This window comes from Schistocerca nitens, chromosome 2, assembly GCF_023898315.1.
Source record: "Schistocerca nitens isolate TAMUIC-IGC-003100 chromosome 2, iqSchNite1.1, whole genome shotgun sequence".
Lineage (NCBI taxonomy): Eukaryota > Metazoa > Arthropoda > Insecta > Orthoptera > Acrididae > Schistocerca > Schistocerca nitens.
Window position 1 is genome coordinate 1,170,294,207 of NC_064615.1, and position 15,040 is coordinate 1,170,309,246.

A 15,040-nucleotide genomic window follows, 5' to 3' on the forward strand; every position below is an offset into this window, starting at 1 on the left:
TTATATTCTTCAGATTCTAGGAAATAACTTGCACATGTTGATTCATTGCGTTGCATAAATCTTAATGGTGCGCCCGCCACGTAATACCACGATAAATATTAAACTTATCTCAATTGCCTGTTTTAAAGATTGATACGACATCTGAAACTGTCAATGGTTTTGGGATTTGGCATCTTCGCCAACACATATTGTATATATGAAGAAGTATAATAGTTAAAAATAATCCCCTGTATCTAAGTAACTCGGCATTTATGCCGTCGGGGCGTGTCGCTTTTCGGTTTTTTGTTTTACTCAGGGCCTCGTTGCGTTCTTCGATCGTTATGAAATCGCCATGTCAGCATGTTGCTCATCTAATGCTTGGTTTTCATTACACCAGAGCCGTTTATTACGTGCAATCGATTTACATCCTGGAATTAAATTTAGGTTTGGTGTCTCTTTTTCCGTTTTATTTAAAAGGTTTATCATATCGTCAGCCTCGGACTGTCTTCTGCTCACAAAGTTATTCTACGATCTTCATTCGTTTTCCTGACAATGGCTTTTACTTTATATCTTTTCTCTTTATATTCTAATATCGTTGTTTCTATTTTCGCCCGTAAATGTAACTGATATGTTCTTTTCTATTCCTCAAGTGCTTTTGTCATATCTTCTTTCCATATACTAAGTCCCTTTTTAATTCTTTTCTTATATTTTTCCCTAGTGGCTCATTTGCGGCTTATTCAATACACTTCTGTATATTTTGCCATTCGGTTTCTAAGCTGCCACTTGTTTCTGTCTGGTTTAGCCAAAGTTCCGTCTGTTTTGGTACAGATGTTTTATTTTCTCATCCTGTAATAAGTGGACCTCAAAAACCTTCATCCCTTCTTGTCTAAACTCTTTTTGTTTTCTTCCATCTACCAAGCATATCTAATTTTCGTTATTACTACACTACTGGTCATTAACATTGCTACACCATGAAGATGAAGTGCTGCAGACGCGAAATTTAACCGACAGGAAGAAGATGCCAAGCTTTTCAGAGCATTCACACATGCTGGCGCCAGTGGTGACACATACAACGTGCTGACATGAGTAAAGTTTCCTATCGATTTCTCATACACAAGCAGCAGTTGACCGGCGTTGCCTGGTGAAACGTTGCTGTGATGCCTCGTGTAAGGAGGAGAAATGCGTACCATCACGTTTCCGACTTTGATAAAGGTCGGATTGTAGCCTGTCGCGATTGCGGTTTATCGTATCGGGACGTTGCTCCTGGCGTTGGTCGAAATCCAATGACTGTTAGCAGAATATGGAATCGGTGGGTTCAGGAGGATAAAACGGAACGCCGTGCTGGATCCCCACGGCCTCGTATCACTAGCAGTCGAGATAACAGGCATCTCATCCGCATGGCTGTAACGGATCGTGCAGCCACGTCTCGATCCCTGAGTCAGCAGATGGGTACGTTTGCAAGACAACAACCATCTGCACGAACAGTTCGACGACGTTTGCAGCAGCAAGGACTATCAGCTCGGAGACCATGGCTGCGGTTACCCTTGACGCTGCATCACAGACAGGAGTGCCTGTCATGGTGTACTCAACGACGAACCTGGGTGCACGAATGGCAAAACGTCATTTTTTCGGATGAATCCAGGTTCTGTTTACAGCATCATGATGGTCGCATCCGTGTTTGGCGACATCGCGGTGAACGCACATTGGAAGCGAGTTTTTGTCATTGCCATACTGGCCTATCACCCGGCGTGATGGTATGGGGTGCCATTGGTTACAAGTCTTAGTCACCTCTTGTTCGCATTGACGGCACATTGAACAGTGGACGTTACATTTCAGATGTGTTATGACCCGTGGCTCTACCCTTTATTCGATCCCTGTGAAACCCTAAATTTCAGTAGGATAATGCACGACTGCATGTTGCAGGTCCTGTACGGGCCTTTCTTGATGTGAAAATGTTCGACTGCTGCCCTGGCCAGCACATTCTCCAAATCTCTCACCAACTGAAAACGTCTGGTCAATGGTGGGCACAATACGCCAGTCGCTACTCTTGATGAACTGTGGCATCGTGTTGAAGCTGCATGGGCAGCTGTACCTGTACACGCCATCCAAGCTCTGTTTGACACAATTCCCAGGCATATCAAGGCCGTTATTACGGCCAGAGGTAGTTGTTATGGGTACTGATTTCTCACGATCGATGCACCCAAATTGCGTGAAAATGTAATAAGATGTCAGTTCTAGTATAATATATTTGTCCAATGAATACCCGTTTATCATCTGCATTTCATCTTGGTGTGGCAATTTTAATGGCCACTTGTGTAGGTAATACTCCAAGGATATGTCGCAGTCTCTGAAAACAGGAACATACTGAACCTGCTTGCTTATTTTACTGTTGTCCATGACATAATCTATTACTCATCTCTGTCCCCGCGCACTACCACTGTATATGTGTACGTCTATCTTTGTTAAAATAATAATTACTAATTTTCTGTTCATTACTTGAGGCAAAATGTATATGAAGTTTTCCTTTATTATTTGTGTGTGGTTCAGCAGACGTTCCCACTGTTAGGGGCTTTAAGGAACCATTTGCACTCGAGCTATTCAAACAATAATAATAATAATTATTATATATTATTATTATATTTAATTTTTTATTTGTAAAAGGGTACTAATTTGTCTCCTATTCTGGAATTTAAATCTCCGCTTATTAATAGGTATTCGGCTTGTTGTATTTATTACTTCTCTTTGTAGGGTTTCATAAAAAGCTTCAGTGTCTTCTTTTTTCCATCTTCAGGAGCGTAGACCACAGTCACTGTTAGATGACGTCACACTGTTCTGAATCTCGATTTTATGATTCTGTAATTATATAAGCATAATGTTCGATTTTAGATATTCATTTAATATCTATTAATATGGATACTCCACTAAAATTGCTCGTTTATTACTTCCTACAACGGGTAGATCATTAGGTGCCCGTCTAAATGTACAGTTCCTCACTGCTTTTTCTTTGTTTCTGTAACTGTCGCAGAATTAATGGTGCTTTTTTCAGTTCTTTATATAGCCCTTTTTCCTTTTTAAGTCCATTTTTCTTACATTCCGAGTCGCAATGTTGAGCTTTTACACTACTCCAAATCATCCTTGGATCGTCTTTTATTTGAGCTATCCAGCTAGTTTCTTTGAAGATTGTGAATAAATTAAAGGCCCCAGTACGGGATGCGACCCCATAATCAGGCTGCGCGTTGGTTGAGGCTGCCACCTTTTGGCTCATGAAGGCCTCATGACAGCCTTTGGCAAGCCAATCACCAAACTGCAAGACATCAGATGTTTAAGTTTTCTTTGGACTTATTTCCCCTATGCAGGTTGACTTCCTCATATCGGTGAGCCCATCCTGCCCCTTGTCTGAGCCCTCCTGGAGGCCTCAGGAGGCTCCATCTGGACTGCTTTTCGTCTGGTCCCTAAACTTCAACCTGTCTGGCTTGGGTGTCACTCCCAAGAGCTTAAGCTTGAGCCAGCGTAACCCTCAGGGTGTAACGGGGCATAGAAGCCTCCTCACACAGTAAGATGGTAGTCCTCAAGGACGCTATCTGTTACACCATGCTCTATTGTTTCCTCCTCCCTTCTTTCTTGTACCATATTCAGTTACCGTAAGAATACAGCGAAAACAAAAATACCATAGTTCTCAGCATTGTCATTTTAGGCTTTCACATTAACAACCATAGATATATAGCTTGAAATTTGTTAATACAATATATGTAATGCATATAGAGCTTGCTCTTTTGAAACAGTTGTAAAAGTTTAGCGTAAATTCCGAAAACAAGTATCATCCATAACAGATCAGGAAATTTTATATCATGTACTGTCACACAGAATAATGGTTTATACAGAAGACAGCAATTAAAAAAATTGCACATACATACAAATGATCTGACAAGAAGAACAACTGCTGCATTAAAAATGCTATAATAACATTGGTAAAAGAAAGTACACAAGACACTAAACAGCAGAATTACTCACCATCAACAAACCATTCTTTGTTAAACATATCTCATCTATCTGTAGACTGGCATAATTATTCATTAAACTTTACCTCATATACATATCCCTAAATTCCATATTCTTCTTCAAGAGGTCCATATCGCTTAAAATGTTTCATAGTCATTTACTATAATTTTGGTAAGTCATTCAATTGTTTTTACAAGATAACTGCTACAATTACCTTAGTGATAGGAAAGAAGAAGAGGAGAGGAGCGGCGTTTGAAATGAGAAGCAAAATTCCACTCTTCTGTTTTGGGGGAGTTCCATGTGGTGCCACTACGATGTACAGGGTGACAATTATTGAACTATATTAAAAAAACCGTAAATTAGTTACAAGCTACAGCGTGCACACACTTTATTCGACATGTAAACGTCACTACAGATATTCGGATTTAGGTTATGACGTGTTCGATACGCCTGCCATCATTGGGAATGACGCGGAGCAGACAAACAGCAAAATTCTGAATGACCCGCTGAAGTGTCGGGACATCGATGCTGTCGATGACCTCCTGAATAACTTTTTTCAGCTCAGCAATGGTTTTGCGGTTATTGCTGTATACCTTGTATGTAATATAGTCCCACAAAATGGAGTCGCATGTGTTCAGATCTGGAGAATATAGCGGCCAATCGAGTCTCATGCCAGTGGCCTTTGGGTACTCCACATCCAGAATGCGGGCCCCTAATTGCTCCTTCAGGACATCATACACTCTGCTACTTCGATGGGGTCTAGCTCCGACTTGTACGAACCACACTTTGTCGAAATCAGGTTCACTTTGGATAATGGGGATGAAATCATTTTCCAAAACGTTCACGTACGATTCGGTAGTCACCGTGCCATCAGGGAATCTTGCAAGGATTATTCCTTGACTGGACATTGCACAACACACAGTCACCGGTTTGGGCTGAAGAGACTTCCCGATCGCGAAATGCGGTTTCTCAGTCCCCCAAATGTGCCAGTTTTGCTTATTGAGAAGTCCATCGAAATGAAAGTGCAGTTCGTCTCTAAACAAAGCCGTGCTACACAGGCCTCTGCTGACAGCTACCCACAGCTGCCACAGTTTATCAACAGTGGAACATTTGTTTCGCGCAAGCTGAGCTGGAATCATTCCCGTACGATAAAGTGTACTTGAAAACACACTGTAAGGATGCATCACTAGTTCTTAAAAACAAATCCTCACAACAGACATTATGTAATAACAAAAAAATAAAGTTGTAAGAACCAGTACTTCGTACGTCTACAATCGGTATATTTTTCAGGGTAGTTTTTTGTACCAAACTGTTAACTATCTTAGATCTTTCTATAACATCACTGAACTGCTCTTTATTATTTACCGTCTGGTTGTCAGAATAGCTCTCAAGAAATTGTGCTTGACATCGAAATTGCCGTATCACTGAATGTAGCCAATCTTGTGGTTCAACTCATAGCACATAAGGTTTCACTACAACCACTTCCTTACCTGTTTCTTGTATATCAATTAAATAGATGAAATTTCTTCTTCTAGTTTTAATATTTTGTTGTGGTATTCAAAAAATTTAAAAACCTCTCTCACACCGGCATGTTTTAGCTTCACTGATCAGGATAGTAAAAACATGCGTATGGTAAGTGAATTTTCATTCACAAAGCAGGCTTATCACATTCACACAGTTCAATACTGTTCTATCCTGATTAAACTGAGCTTAACTTAAATTCCATAAGGCAGTGAAGCAAATTCGAAGTCTTCGTGCGCCGAAAATTGTCAGTCGATCTCCTGAAAACATTTGTAATAATTATTAACTTTCGGTGATCACATGGGGAAGACCGGAGATCTGATGGTAAGACCGTGTTAGCCTATTTATTTGAAGTAACTGGATATCTTGAGCATACAAAACGGCAGGTTCGTCCAGTGTAAATCAGACGTTCCCCACAGATACCGTGCAACACAGCGTAGTAAGCAGACACTGTCAATAATAATCAGTTAAATAATACGCGAACACACTTACTTTAGTTTAGTTCATGTATTAAATTCCTTCTCATACAGAATCTCATCAAGATGGCGACTAACTCAATACATACATATATATCCTCCTTCTTTCACGGCTAATCGGCAAGCATTCCTTCATTCTTTTCATAAGAGAAAACATAGATAGCAGAGAAGCTACACTCCTGGAAATGGAAAAAAAAACACATTGACACCGGTGTGTCAGACCCACCATACTTGCTCCGGACACTGCGAGAGGGCTGTACAAGCAATGATCACACGCACGGCACAGCGGACACACCAGGAACCGCGGTGTTGGCCGTCGAATGGCGCTAGCTGCGCAGCATTTGTGCACCGCCGCCGTCAGTGTCAGCCAGTTTGTCGTGGCATACGGAGCTCCATCGCAGTCTTTAACACTGGTAGCATGCCGCGACAGCGTGGACGTGAACCGTATGTGCAGTTGACGGACTTTGAGCGAGGGCGTATAGTGGGCATGCGGGAGGCCGGGTGGACGTACCGCCGAATTGCTCAACACGTGGGGCGTGAGGTCTCCACAGTACATCGATGTTGCCGCCAGTGGTCGGCGGAAGGTGCACGTGCCCGTCGACCTGGGACCGGACCGCAGCGACGCACGGATGCACGCCAAGACCGTAGGATCCTACGCAGTGCCGTAGGGGACCGCTCCGCCACTTCCCAGCAAATTAGGGACACTGTTGCTACTGGGGTATCGGCGAGGACCATTCGCAATCGTCTCCATGAAGCTGGGCTACGGTCCCGCACACCGTTAGACCGTCTTCCGCTCACGCCCCAACATCGTGCAGCCCGCCTCCAATAGTGTCGCGACAGGCGTGAATGGAGGGACGAATGGAGACGTGTCGTCTTCAGCGATGAGAGTCGCTTCTGCCTTGGTGCCAATGATGGTCGTATGCGTGTTTGGCGCCGTGCAGGTGAGCGCCACAATCAGGACTGCATACGACCGAGGCACACAGGACCAACACCCGGCATCATGGTGTGGGGAGCGATCTCCTACACTGGCCGTACACCACTGGTGATCGTCGAGGGGACACTGAATAGTGCACGGTACATCCAAACCGTCATCGAACCCATCGTTCTACCATTCCTAGATCGGCAAGGTAACTTGCTGTTCCAACAGGACAATGCACGTCCGCATGTATCCCGTGCCACCCAACGTGCTCTAGAAGGTGTAAGTCAACTACCCTGGCCAGCAAGATCTCCGGATCTGTCCCCCATTGAGCATGTTTGGGACTGGATGAAGCGTCGTCTCACGCGGTCTGCACGTCCAGCACGAACGCTGGTCCAACTGAGGCGCCAGGTGGAAATGGCATGGCAAGCCGTTCCACAGGACTACATCCAGCATCTCTACGATCGTCTCCATGGGAGAATAGCAGCCTGCATTGCTGCGAAAGGTGGATATACACTGTACTAGTGCCGACATTGTGCATGCTCTGTTGCCTGTGTCTATGTGCCTGTGGTTCTGTCAGTGTGATCATGTGATGTATCTGGCCCCAGGAATGTGTCAATAAAGTTTCCCCTTCCTGGGACAATGAATTCACGGTGTTCTTATTTCAATTTCCAGGAGTGTATTCCATGGAGTAAATGGGCGCTCCAAGGAATAATAGGGCCTGAAACTACTTTGCATTGATAATCATCGTATATTAAAGTTTAGGAATCGGTAAGATAAGAAGAGATATTTCGAGATATGTACTGAGTTATATAATTTATAAAATTTCCAAAAATATCGCGGAGAGACCGCTGCAAGAGACATTACATAGTCTCACTCCATCTGTGAAAACTGCGCTTGATCTAACTGGTACTGCTTCTGTGTTCCCAGGTCTAGTCTCTGTACTACTTGTGTCAGTTTCCAACTTCACCACATATATTGACAAATTTGTAGAACTGTAGTTTCTATTTTTGATAAGACTTCATCTTGTATTATGTTTGTCGCCTCATTCATTATTTCACTGTTCCCTTAATTTCGACTTATTACCGCATCAAAACTTTCACTTACTGCTGAAGTGGCTACAAACCAGTTTACTGTCACTACATGAGAACATTTCTCAATATTTTCATTGTGTGGAACGTCTTGACCTGTAACAGTACCAGCTTCTTCACTTTCTATAGGAGAAGTTTTTAATTTGTTTGTGATCATTACCTGATAACTAAGCTCTGCATACTCCTCCTGCACTACATCGCGGCCTGTGAATGTATCAACATTTTCAGTCTCTTCCAGTGTAGTTCCTAATTTATGTACATTTAAACCTGACAACTATACTCAGTGTTCTCAGAGTTTGGCTGGTCTCTAGGAATTGTTTCACTACTATCAAAGCGTTTCCTATTCCCTAGCACGTCATTAAAATTAATAGTAATTCTTTCCTTCTTTTCCTGTTCCATAAGACTCTCATCTTGTCAATAACCATCTTAATCTACTATTTATCTTTCCTAATTACTATAATTTTTAATATTATTAATAATAATACACTCTCCCTGCCTACTAATAATATCTTCCTGTCCTATACTGCTCAGCTCCTGATTTTGGTTACTCTGCTTTACCAGGCGTCTACTAATAACTACCCCTGTATTTGTTTTACTGATTGGTTCACCTAAGTCTGTTTTGTTGCAGCATCAATGTTTGTTGCAATTATATACAGCCAGAAATAAATACGCTGTAACATCCATTACGTATTAAATACATTTTCTGTAATAAGGCTTACATATTCAGAATCGGAAGTACAGTACAAGTTGTCAACGAATATTAAACGGCGAAAAATTTTGGACGATGCAGAAGGTATTATATCTGCATTTTCGGTGCTATAAGCTCCCATTAGTTGCCTGAATTATTCTATCGGTAATTTACTTAAAGCTTTCAAAGCAATGCATCTTGTCACATGGGTGGGGCATGGATATCCACAGAATACTAAATAAATAAATAATAGATTATACCCCATTGTTCAGCGTAAGACCATACCCGTCAAAAATAGCAGAGAGAGAGAGAGACAGACAGACAGAGAGAGCGAGGGAGAGAAGGAGGATGAGACAGAGTGTGGGGCGTAACATATCGAGTGGTGCAGAGTATAAAATAAAATGTACCCTCCTTTAACATGTTGTGTGTTCACTAGTTCGTACGTTAACTGTGTTCACGAAACCTACGCACCATACCAGAGAGATGTCCCCTTTAATAACATTATTTTCTTACCTACAACATATCTCTCGTACGATGCGTCTTTTTAGAGTTATTAGTTAACTCAAGTTAAAGCAAATATTCTGTACAGTGTCGGAAAATTCTGTTTTATTATGAACCGCAGACGAAGCTCATTTCATCTCGTATGATCAGTGACCAATAAATATTCAAGCTTCTAGCCTCCCATTCCTTGATAAAATAAACAAATAAAGAATGAAAGGTGTTGCGATGTAACGCATCTGTACTAGAAATGCTGAAACGATGGACTCACCCTACGCTAACCTATGTGCTGAATTCAATGATATGCAAAGATTACTCATAAAGCTGAGATTAAAAACGGTGATTACGTTCACTGATATAAACAACGTCAATTCTCGCAGTCACGTTTATAAAAAGACATTACATTATGACAATCATGTTGTGCAGCAATATAAGTGTGGGTAATATTCATTCTTGTCGTTTTACCTAGAAATGACAATACCTTGAGGTTAAGTTTAATTGTTACGCACCATGTTAATATTAATAATGAGAGCGTTGGATTAGGTTCTTGTCGTTTTACCTAGAAATGACAATACCTTGAGGTTAGGTGTAATTGTGTTACGCACCATGTTAATATTAATAATGAGAGCGTTTGATTAGGTTCTTACAGTTCCATGTTCAATTATCGCCTTCGCCTTTCTATCAGTCCAGCTCTCAATTTCTCACGAGCTGATCATCATTGAGGTTAGATTTCCCTTGCTTTGCTAACGTCAAGGTTTCTCGTCTACAGTGGAGGACACCACATTAAAAGGTATGTTCCTGAGGAGGTATGATTCGAACCTGCGAGCTAGCGGTAGCGTTGTTCCAGACTGAAGCGCCTAGAACCGCTCGGTCACGCCGTCCGGCAGTTGTATTTTCAACTCTTTGCGCTCGTTCAGTAATAGGAGTAATATAGAAGACGAGTATTTCTTTGTAAAGTAAATCAAATCCTGATATAATTGTAGCCCCTATCATTGTCGAGTTACAAGACTGTCCTTCAAAGGGAATAGAAAATTTGAAGTTAACGTCCTCTTGAGGGCTGAATTTTGAATCTCGACTTTTTGTTGCCAACTTAGTGCAGCTGATTAAAAAATTTGAAGAATTGAAGCTGGGAGTGATAACTGAGTTTTTTTAGCGTAAGTATAGCTCTCAGTTGGCACTTTCTTCACCTCTCTTAACCTAAAATATCTTATGGTTAGCTTAACTTGATGCATGAAGTGAAGGTAAGATGTTTTATGTTATGGTGTAAAAGTCTGTAACGAATTTATGGCGTACCTTAGAAATAAAATGTAAAATATTCGAACATTTACGTCTCCTACTAAAACAAGGATATCATATGAACATCAACAAAAGCAAAACGAGCATAATAGAATGTAGTCGAATTAAGTCGGGTGATGCTGAGGAAATTAGATTAGGAAATGAGGTACTTAAAGTAGTAAAGGAGTTTTGCTATTTGGGGAGCAAAATAACTGATGGTGGTCGAAGTAGAGAGGATATAAAATGTAGACTGGCAATGGCTAGAAAAGCGTTTCTGAAGAAGAGAAATTTGTTAACATCGAATATAGATTTAAGTGTCAGGAAGTCGTTTCTGAAAGTATTTGTATGGAGTGTAGCCATGTATGGAAGTGAAACATGGACGATAAATAGTTTGGACAGGAAGAGAATACAAGCTTTCGAAATGTGGTGCTACAGAAGAATGCTAAGATTAGATGGGTAGATCACATAACTAATGAGGAGGTATTGAATAGAATTGGGGAGAAGGGGAATTTGTGGCACAACTTGACGAGAAGAAGGGACCGGTTGGTAGGACATGTTCTGAGGCATCACGGGTCCACAAATTTAGCATTGGAGGGCAGCCTGGAGGGTAAAAATCGTAGAGGGAGACCAAGAGATGAATACACTAAGCAGATTCAGAAGGATTTAGGTTGCAGTAGGTACTGGGAGATGAAGAAACTTGCACAGGGTAGGGTAGCATGGACAGCTGCATCAAACCAGTCTCAGAACTGAAGACCATAACAACAACAACTAAAACAATACTTAACTTGGCTCTTCGTTCATAATACTTCAAATAATTCGGAATGCCGGAAGAAAATTCAAGTTAATACTAATGATGAAAATAATATGACTTTAGCTTTACAGTGTAGAAACAGCTGATAGCTATCAATATATACATTAATTAAAGCTTTCAGAGGGAACAACCTATCAGCATACAGTAAAAGGTCAAGCCAGTGCTACAAACCGTTATCAACGCGTCGTTGTCCGTGGCAGTAGACTCGGTCAGCGGGCGTTTGCCCCATATCGATGTACCCCGCTTCCACACACTGGACACAGTAGAGGGGCCCACACTAGCGGGACCGCCGACGACCAGTGTCCCAGCGGCATTGGAAACGCGCGCTAGGGTAGCGATTAAATGCTCTGATATCGAGTGTCTTGTCAATACCACGCTCAACTTTGCACCATAAACACTGGTTGCACACTATTATCGTATGGTACTACAGAATACACACACATACAGTAAATTTACAGGTTAATCTTAAATTGCGACGATCATATCGCAGCACTTGGTGTCAATTTATGCAAGTATTGTCCTCACAGCTTCACTTCCGCCAGTACCCGGTCCCTAACCTTTCAAACTTCACAGAATTACTTCTGCGAAATTTGCGGGACTAGCACTCCTGAAAGAATGGAGAACTTCTGTGATGTGTGGAAGACAGGAGCTGAGGTAATGTCGGAAGTAAAGCTTCACGAAGACGGGTCGTGAGTCGTGCTTCAGTAGCTCATTCGGTCCTTCCGCATAGCTCCAGACTCTGCCAACGTCATTCTCATATCGGTGTCCAAACCGACAGGGGGAACACATACCACCAACCTTCGTCCCCTCACTTTACTCAATGCGGATTATAAAAACTGCGCGCGGCTCTTGGCGGCGTGCATACGTATCGTGTTACCTGGAACACTTTCTCCAGAACTAATATCGGGAGGTGGCGGGGCCACCCTCCAGACGGCAAGAGGTGAATGTCGAGATTTTATTGCCCTTGCCGCATCCTGCCGCCTCCGTGTGGTTTTAGTGTCTATACATTTCAGCGGGTCCACCACTATTTTCTCCTGTCTGAAGCGGATCAGATGGACTGCCCCCAACCATTGATAGACGCCTTTTGCTGATTGCTTTGCAGTGCCACATCCACGGTCCAGGTGAACGGATGATTGGCTGGACTGATCCAGTGTTCCGTCAGATGGGGATGCCTCTGTTCACAATTTTGTACTTGATCGCCCTCAAGCCTCTAATCAAATGAGTCCTATCTCGACTTGCAGGACTTACATTGTGCATCCACAGTTTCCACTGCCGAGCCTTTGCAGGCGACCTCCTACATCTCGCAAGCCGGCGGACAGAATGTCCTATCGTGGACCTAACATTACGGACAATCGGGTATTCACCTCAACGTTACCAAATCGAGTATGATCAATATCGGGCAAGGACTCCAAGATGAGGGACCACTCTGTTGCTCACTATCCCCAACTCCACGTTGTCTGAGTATCGACTTTATGACTCCACCCAACGTACCGCAGCGAAAACAGACCATCGATTGCTGAAGTCCATCATTTACCATGTTTGCCACAGTCCCTTGCGCAGCACGGAGCCTGAACCCACTATTGAGAGTGTCTTATGTCAACAATACGTGGCGCCTAAATTGGTCCAAGCCCCCAAGTACCAACTCTTCCTTTGAACCTAAGACGTCAACACCTACAAACCTTTACGTACTTTGTTTCGGCTGGCACCATCTTCAAAATCCAATGAGAGAGCCACACTCACCCTCCAACAAAAGATGGTATTGGCCTTGTTCATATTCGGCTCAGGGCCACTGTATTATATATACACAACCCATGCTGAGACGTTGACGCCGCGCGGGATTAGCCGAGCGGTCTAAGGCGCTGCAGTCATGGACTGTGCGGCTGGTCCCGGTGGAGGTTTGAGTCCTCCCTAGGGCATAGGTGTATGTGTTTGTGCTTAGGATAATTTAAGTTAAGCAGTGTGTAAGCTTAGGGACTGATGACTGATGACCTTTTTTTTTTTTGAGACGTTGACGGGGGACTTCACCGTTCCTTACTCAGAACATCTTAGAAATCCTCATGCCTGATTCACCCGCTGCACATTCTTCCAGCATTATCTCAGATTGCCACCTATTTCGTTGAACTTAAGTCATGTATACGAAGCTCTTTCAACAACGCACCTACCGCGGGTGGAGGATATTTATAAGTTGTTTTTGCCACACACCGCAATACGTTGGAGGCACAATGCCCGGATGTCAAATGGTCGACGATGTGGAAGACTGTCCACTGTACCACTACTCCGTAATTTTTGTGGTATTGAATTAATTTGGTTATTCCGTATAAATCAGTGCAGATTGCTAGGTGCGGTTTGAAATATGCGCGCAGGCGTTAGTCGCAACCTACAGCTATGATAACGTAGCAGTTTAAATTCTGAATATTATTTTTGGAACGCCGCGTATATTTTGAGCGCTAGTAAATGCGCCTTAAACATATGTAGTGTGACTTAATCTCAATACGTAGGAAAAATGTTATTTATTGTTAATGGAAATGCTCCACTCTCTTTCAATGAATTACAACGTAACTTAACCTGCAACTGACCCAGTGATAATAGAGAGCTGAAATGATTTCTATTCCCAGCAAATTAATGTTACACAGAAAGCAAGAATGTTAAAAAGACCTGCGTATTTTAAAATAATTACAAAGAATTTCTTTAACTTAACCTCTTTAAGAATTGAGTTAACTTCTAATCCTTTTAATTAACTAAAAATGTTTTAAACCAGTGGTGAAGCCTCACGTAAGCCTTGCTGTCCTAAATCACTGAATACGTTTCGTAATCAAAAATATTAACTCATTTTAATCTCGAGAACTCACTGTAAAAGTTAGTAAAAGCACTTAGAATAATTTTTCTTTGCTAGTGAAGCTCGCAAACACTGAAATATTTTTTAGTACACGTAATGGCGGACTCAGCGTTACAAAACCAGTCGAAGCCAGATGGGCAATCGACAGCAGTATTATTATTATCTTTAAATAAATTCCCCGTGGAGGGAGAGGTATTGTTGAAAGGAAACATAAGATACTGCCAATTAACAATGTATTGTAACCTTGAAGCTTCCGCCTCCGGTATCTGAGAGGTCAGCGCGACAGTCCTAAGGGCCCGGGATCGATTCTCGGCTCGGTCGGATATTTTCTCCGCTCAGGGACTGGGTGATGTGTTCTCCTAATCATCCTCATTTCATCCCCATCGACACGCTAGTCGCCGAAGTGGCGTCAAATGGAAAGACTTGCACCCGGCGAACGGTCTATCCGACGGGAGGCCTTGAAGTACAGACAGTGAGTTATATACACATACAGGCGAGAACGAGCGAACAGGTGAGAAACGGAGAACAAACGGGCGAGGAACATATCTCTTGTGTACATACATTACACCTGAACTTTCGTACTTTAATGGAATGTATTGAAATATAGTATTATTTGCGATTCATGGAAAATATTTACAATATTTGTCACAGAATATAATCAGACTCGACAAAATAACTTATGATGCTACAAGCATTATTTTTTTTTTTTTTACATTTCATTCATACAGGGTGTTTCAAAAATGACCGGTATATTTGAAACGGCAATAAATACACCGTTTTTTGCAATATGCTTGGGACAACAGTAAATTTTCAGACCGACAAACTTTCGAAATTACAGTAGTTACAATTTTCAACAACAGATGGCGCTGCAAGTGATGTGAAAGATATAGAAGACAACGCCGTCTGTGGGTGCGCCATTCTGTACGTCGTCTTTCTGCTGTAAGCGTGTG